At 37.4% G+C, this 6,744-nt stretch overlaps 1 protein-coding gene across 3 annotated transcripts in view; it reads left to right on the forward strand.

Annotated features, from left to right (window-relative positions):
• EXOC6B (exocyst complex component 6B) overlaps positions 1 to 6,744 on the forward strand; it is a 734,244-nt gene that overhangs the window by 433,228 nt on the left and 294,272 nt on the right. The gene's annotated exons all lie outside the window — the stretch shown is intronic.

The following is a 6,744-nucleotide window of genomic DNA, read 5'->3' on the forward strand; positions in this document are numbered from 1 at the left end:
TGATATTATACATATTTCAGTGCCATTCTCCCAAATCATCTCACCCTCTCCCTCTCCCACAGAGTCCAAAAGACTGTTCTATACATCAGTGTCTCTTTTGCTGCCTCACATACAGGGTTATTGTTACCATCTTTCTAAATTCCATATATATGTGTTAGTATATTGTATTGGTGTTTTTCTTTCTGGCTTACTTCACTCTGTATAATAGGCTCCAGTTTCATCCATCTCATTAGGACTGATTCAAATGTATTCTTTGTAATGGCTGAGTAATACTCTATTGTGTATATGTACCATAGCTTTCTTATCCATTCATCTGATGGACATCTAGGTTGCTTCCATGTCCTGGCTATTATAAACAGTGCTGTGATGAACATTGGGGTACATGTGTCTCTTTCAATTCTGGTTTCCTCAGTGTGTATGCCCAGCAGTGGGATTGCTGGATCATAAGGCAGTTCTATTTCCAGTTTTTTAAGGAATCTCCACACTGTTCTCCATAGTGGCTGTACTAGTTTGCATTCCCACCAGCAGTGTAAGAGGGTTCCCTTTTCTCATCCTCTCCAGCATTTATTACTTGTAGACTTTTGGATCACAGCCATTCTGACTGGCGTGAAATGGTACCTCATAGTGGTTTTGATTTGCATTTCTCTGATAATGAGTGATGTATAGCATCTCTCTGATTTTCTTGAAGAGATCCCTAGTCTTTCCCATTCTGTTGTTTTCCTCTATTTCTTTGCATTGATCACTGAAGAAGGCTTTCTTATCTCTTCTTGCTATTCTTTGGAACTCTGTATTCAGATGTTTATATCTTTCCTTTTCAATCCCGGGGTTGGGAAGATCCCCTGGAAAAGGGAAAGGCTACCCACTCCAATATTCTGGCCTGGAGAATTCCTGAGACTGTATAGTCCATGGGGTTGCAAAGAATCAGACACAATTGAGTGACTTTCACTTCACTTCACTTCAGTTAATGGTAATGTACTGATGTTGGTTCCTTAGTTATGGCAAATGCACCATAGTAAAGGGCTTCCCAGGTAGGTCAGTGGTTGAATAACTACCTGCAATGCAGGAGATGTGGGTTCAATACCTAGATTGGGAAGATCTCCTGGAGAAGGGCAGGGTAACCCACTCCAGTATTCTTTTTTTTTTTTTTTTAATTTTTAAAAAATTAATTTATTTTTTACTGAAGAATAATTGCTTTAGAGAATTTTGCTGTTTTCTGTCAAACCTCAACATGAATCTGCCATAGGTATAAATATATCCCCTCCCTTTTGAAACTCCCTCCCATCTCCGTCCCCATTCCACCCCTCTAGGTTGATACAGAGCCCCTGTTTGAGTTTCCTGAGCCATACAGCAAATTCCCGTTGGCTATCTATTTTACATATGGTAATGTTTATTTCCATGGTCCTCTTTCCATACATCTTACCATCTTCCCCCTCTCCCCGTGTCCATAAGTCTATTTACTATGTCTGTTTCTCCATTGTTGCCCTGTAAATAAATTCTTCAGTACCATTTTTCTAGATTCTGTATATGTTTGTTAGAATACAGTATTTATCTTTCTCTTTCTGACTCAATTCACTCTGTATAATAGGTTATAGGTTCATCCACCTCATTAGAAATGACTCAAATGCATTCCTTTCTATGGCTGAGTAATATTTCATTATATATATATATATAGCAGAACTTCTTTATCCGTTCATCTGTCGATGGACAAAGAGGTTGCTTCCATGTCCTGGATATTGTAAATAGTGCTGCATTGGAATAGCAATGCAGCTTTAAATATAAATTTATATATATATAAATTTATATATATTTATATGTAAATATAAATAGTGAACATTGGGATACATGTGTCATTTTCAATTATGGTTTTCTCGGGATATCTGCTCAGTAGTGGGATTGCGGGGTCATATGGTTTTCTTATTCCTAGTTTTTTAAGGAATCTCCATACCGTCTTCCATAGTGGCTGATCAGTTTACATTCCCACCAACAGTACAAGAGTGTTCCCTTTTCTGCACACCCTTTCCAGCATTTATTGTTTGTAGACTTTTTGATGATGGCCATTCTGACTGGTGTGAGGTGATGACTCGTTGTATTTTTGATTTGCATTTCTGTAATTATGAGCGAGGTTGAGCATCTTTTCATGTGTTTGTTAGCCGTCTGTATGTCTTCTTTGGAAAAATGTCTGTTTAGGTCTGTTTCCTACCTTTTGTTTGGGTTGTTTTTTTATTTTTCTGGTATTGAGTTGTATGAACTGCTTGTATATTTTGCAAATTAATCTTGTGTCAGTTGTTTCATTTGCTATTATTTTCTCCCATTCTGAGAGTTTTCTTTTCACCTTGCTCATAGTTTCCTTTGCTGTGCAAAAGCTTTTACGTTTAATCAGGTCCCATTTGTTTACTTTGTTTTAATTTCCGTTACTGTAGGAGGTGGTTTATAAAGGATCTTGCTTTGATTTATATCATTGAGTGTTCTGCCTATGTTTTCCTCCAAGAGTTTTATAGTTTCTGGTCTTACATTTAGGTCTTCAATCCATTTTGAGTTTATCTTTGTGTATGGTGTTAGGAAATATTCTAATTTCATTCTTTTACATGCAGCTGTCCAGTTTTTCCAACACCATTTATTGAAGAGGCTGTCTTTGCCCCATTGTATATTCTTGCCTCCATTGTCAAAAATAAGGTACCCATAGGTACCTGGGTTATATCTGGGCTTTCTATCTTGTTGCATTGGTCTGTATTTCTGTTTTTGTGCCAGTACCATACTGTCTTGATGACTGTAGTTTTGTGGTATAATCTGAAATCAGGAAGCTTGATTCCTCCAGCCCCATTCTTCTTTCTCAAGACTGCCTTGGGTATTTGGGGTCTTTTGTGTTTCCATATGAATTGTGAAATTTTTTGTTCTAGTTTTGTGAAAAATGCCATTGGTAATTTGATAGGGATCACATTTAATCTCCAGATTGCCTTTGGTAGTATAGTCATTTTCACAATATTGTTTCTTCCAACCCAGTACATTGGAATGTACTCCATCTGTTTATGTCTTCTTTGATTTCTTTCATTGCTGCTGCTGCTAAGTCACTTCAGTCGTGTCTGACTCTATGTGACCCCATGGACAGCAGCCCACCAGGCTCTGCCATCCCTGGGATTCTCCAGGCAAGAACACTGCAGTGGGTTGCCATTTCCTTCTACAATGCATGAAAGTGAAAAGGGAAAGTGAAGTCGCTCAGTTGTGTCTGACTCTTAGCGACCCCATGGACTGCAGCCTACCAGGCTCCTCCGTCCTTGGGATTTTCCAGGCAAGTTTGTGTACAGTTCTTTAGTCTCCTTAGGGAAGTTTATTCCTGGATATTTAGTTCTTTTTGTTGCAATGGTGAATGGGATTGATTCCTTAGTTGCTCTTTCTGATTTTTCATTTCAGTATATAATGCAAGTGATTTGTGTGTATTGATTTTGTATCTTGCAACTTTGCTAAATTCACTGATTAGTTCTAGTAATTTTCTGATACTATCTTTAGGATTTTCTATGTACAGTGTCATGTCATCTGCAAACAGTGAGAGCTTTACTTCTTTTTTTTCCAATCTGGATTCCTTTTATCTCTTTTACTTCTCTGATTGCTGGAGCTAGGACTTCCAGAACTATGTTGAATAATAGTGGCAAAAGTGGACATCCTCATCTTGTTCCTGATCTTAAGGGGAATGTTTTCAGTTTTCCACCATTTTGAATAATGTTTGCTGTAGTCTTATCATATATGGCCTTTACTTTGTTGAGGTAAGTTCCTTCTATGCCCTTTTTTTGAAGAGTTTTAGTCATAAATAGGTGCTGAATTTTGTCAAAGGCTTTTTCCGCATCTATTGAGATGATCATATGGATTTTATCTTTCAGTTTGTTGATATGGTGTATCACATTGATTTGCGTATACTGAAGAATCCTTGCATCCCTGGAATAAACCCAAACTAATCATGGTTTATGAGCTTTTTGATGTGTTGGTGAATTCTGTTTGCTAAAATTTTGTTGGGGATTTTTGCATCTATGTTCATCAGTGATATTGGCCTGTAGTTTTCTTTTTTTGTGTTGTCTCTGTGTGGTTTTGGTATCAAGATGATGGTGGCCTCAAAGAATGAATTTGAAAGTGTTCCTTCCTCTGTAATTTTTGGAAAGAGTTTTAGAAGGATAGGCATTAGGTTTTCTCTAAATGTTCGATAGAATTCTCCTGTGAAGCCATCTGGTCCTGGGCTTTTGCTTTTTGGCAGATTTTTGATCACAGCTTCAATTTCAGTGCTTGTAATTGGTTTGTTCATAATTTCTATTTTTTCCTGATTCAGTCTTGGAAGATTGAACTTTTGTAAGAAGCTGTCCATTTTGTACAGGTTATCTATTTTATTGCCATATAGTTGTTCATAATAGCCTCTTATGATCCTTTGTATTTCTGCAATATCTGTTGTAACCTCTCCTTTTTCATTTCTGATTTTGTTGATTTTATTCTTCTCTCTTTTTTTCTTGATGAGTCTGGCAAGGGTTTGTCAATTTTTTATATCTTCTCAAAGAACCAGCTTTTAGTTTTGTTAATCTTTACTATTGTTTCTTTCATTTCTTTTTCATTTATTTCTGCTTGGATGTTTATGATTTCTTTCCTTCTACTAATTTTGTTTTTTTTCTTCTTCTTCTTCTTTTTCCAGTTGCTTTAGGTGTAAAGTTACGGTCGTCTATTCGATGTTTTTCTTGTTTCTTGAGATAGGATTGTATTGCTATAAACTTCCCTCTTAGAACTGCTTTTGCTGCATCCCTTAGGTTTTGAGTTGTCATGTTTTCATTGCCATTTATTTCTAGAAATTTTTTGATTTCCCTTTTGATTTCTTCAGTTACCTGTTGGTTATTTAGAAACGTGTTGTTTAATTTCCATGTGTTTGTGTTTCTTACAAGTTTTTTCTTGTAATTGATATCTAGGCTCATAGTGTTGTGGTTGGAGATGCTTGACATGATTTCAATTTTCTTAAATTTACTGAGGTTTGATTTGTGACCCAAGATGTGGTCTATCCTGGAGAATTTCCCATGTTCACTTGGAAGGTGTATTCTTCTGCATTTGGATGAATGTCCTGAAGAAATCAGTCAGATCCATTTAATCTAATGTATAATTTAACACTTGTGTTTCCATATTAATTTTCTGTTTTCATGATCCGTCCATCAGTCTGAATGGGGTGTTAAAGTCTCCTACTATTCTTGTGTTACTGTCAGTTTCTCGTTTTATGTCTGTTAGTGTTTGTCTTATGCATTGAGGTGCTCCTATGTTGGGTGCATAGATATTTACAATTGTTATGTCTTCCTCTTGGACTGATCCCTTGATCGTTATGTACTGTCCTTCTTTATCTCTTGTAATCTTTATATTAAGGTCTATTTTGTCTGATATGAGGATTGCTCCTCCAGCATTTTTTTGCTTCCTGTTTGCGTGGAATATATTTTTCCATCCTCTCACTTTCAGTCTGTATGTTTCTTAAGGTCTAACGTGGGTTTTTTGTAAACAGCATGTATGTGGGTCTTGTTTTTATATACATTTAGCCAGTCTGTGTCTTTTGGTTGGAGCTTTTAATCCATTTCCATTTAAAGTAATTATCGATACATATGTTCCTATTACCATTTTCTAATTGTTTGGGGTTGATTTTATAGATCTTTTTTCTTCTGTTTTATTTCTTGACTATCATTTCAGTTCAGTTCAGTCACTCAGTCGTGTCTAACTCTTTGCGACCCCATGAACTGCAGCATGCCAGGCCTGCCTGTATATCACCAACTGCCGAAGTCTACCCAACCCCATGTCCATTGAGTCAGGATTGCCATCCAACCATCTCATCCTCTGTCGTCCCCTTCTCCTCCTGCCCTCTATGAGTCAGCTCTTTGCATCAGGTAGCCAAAGTATTGGAGTTTCAGTTTCAATATCAGTCCTTCCAGTTAACACCCAGGACTGATGTCCTTCAGAATGGACTGGTTGGATCTCCTTGCAGTCCAAGGGACTCTCAAGAGTCTTCTCCAACACCACAGTTCAAAAGCATCAATTCTTCAACGCTCAGCTTTCCTTATAGTCCAACTCTCACATCCATACATGACTACTGGAAAAACCATAGCCTTGACTAGATGGACCTTTGTGGACAAAGTAATGTCTCTGTTTTTTAATATGCTGTCTAGTTTGGTCCTAACTTTCCTTCCAAGGAGTAAGCGTCTTTTAATTTCATGGCTGCAGTCACCATTACAGTGATTTTGGAGCCCAGAAAAATAAAGTCAGCCACTGTTTCCATTGTTTCCCCATCTATTTGTCATGAAGTTATGGGACCAGATGCCATGATCTTCATTTTCTGAATGTTGAGCTTTAAGCCAACTTTTTCACTCTCCTCTTTCACTTTCATCAAGACGCTCTTTAGTTCTTCTTCACTTCCTGCCAAAAGGGTGGTGTCGTCTGCATATCTAAGGTTATTGATATTTCTCCCGGCAATCTTGATTCCAGCTTGTGCTTCTTCCAGCCCAGCATTTCTCATGATGTACTCTGCATATAAGTTAAATAAGCAGGGTGACAATATACAGCCTTGACGTACTCCTTTTCCTATTTGGAACCAGTCTGTTGTTCCATGTCGAATTCTGACTGTTGCTTCCTGATCTGCATACAGGTTTTTCAACAGGCAGGTTAGGTGGTCTGGTATTTCCATCTCCTTCAGAATTTTCCACAGTTTATTGTGATCCACACAGTCAAAGGCTTTGGCATAGTTAATAA

Source organism: Bison bison, unplaced genomic scaffold (assembly GCF_000754665.1).
Source record: "Bison bison bison isolate TAMUID 2011002044 unplaced genomic scaffold, Bison_UMD1.0 scf7180017864508, whole genome shotgun sequence".
Lineage (NCBI taxonomy): Eukaryota > Metazoa > Chordata > Mammalia > Artiodactyla > Bovidae > Bison > Bison bison.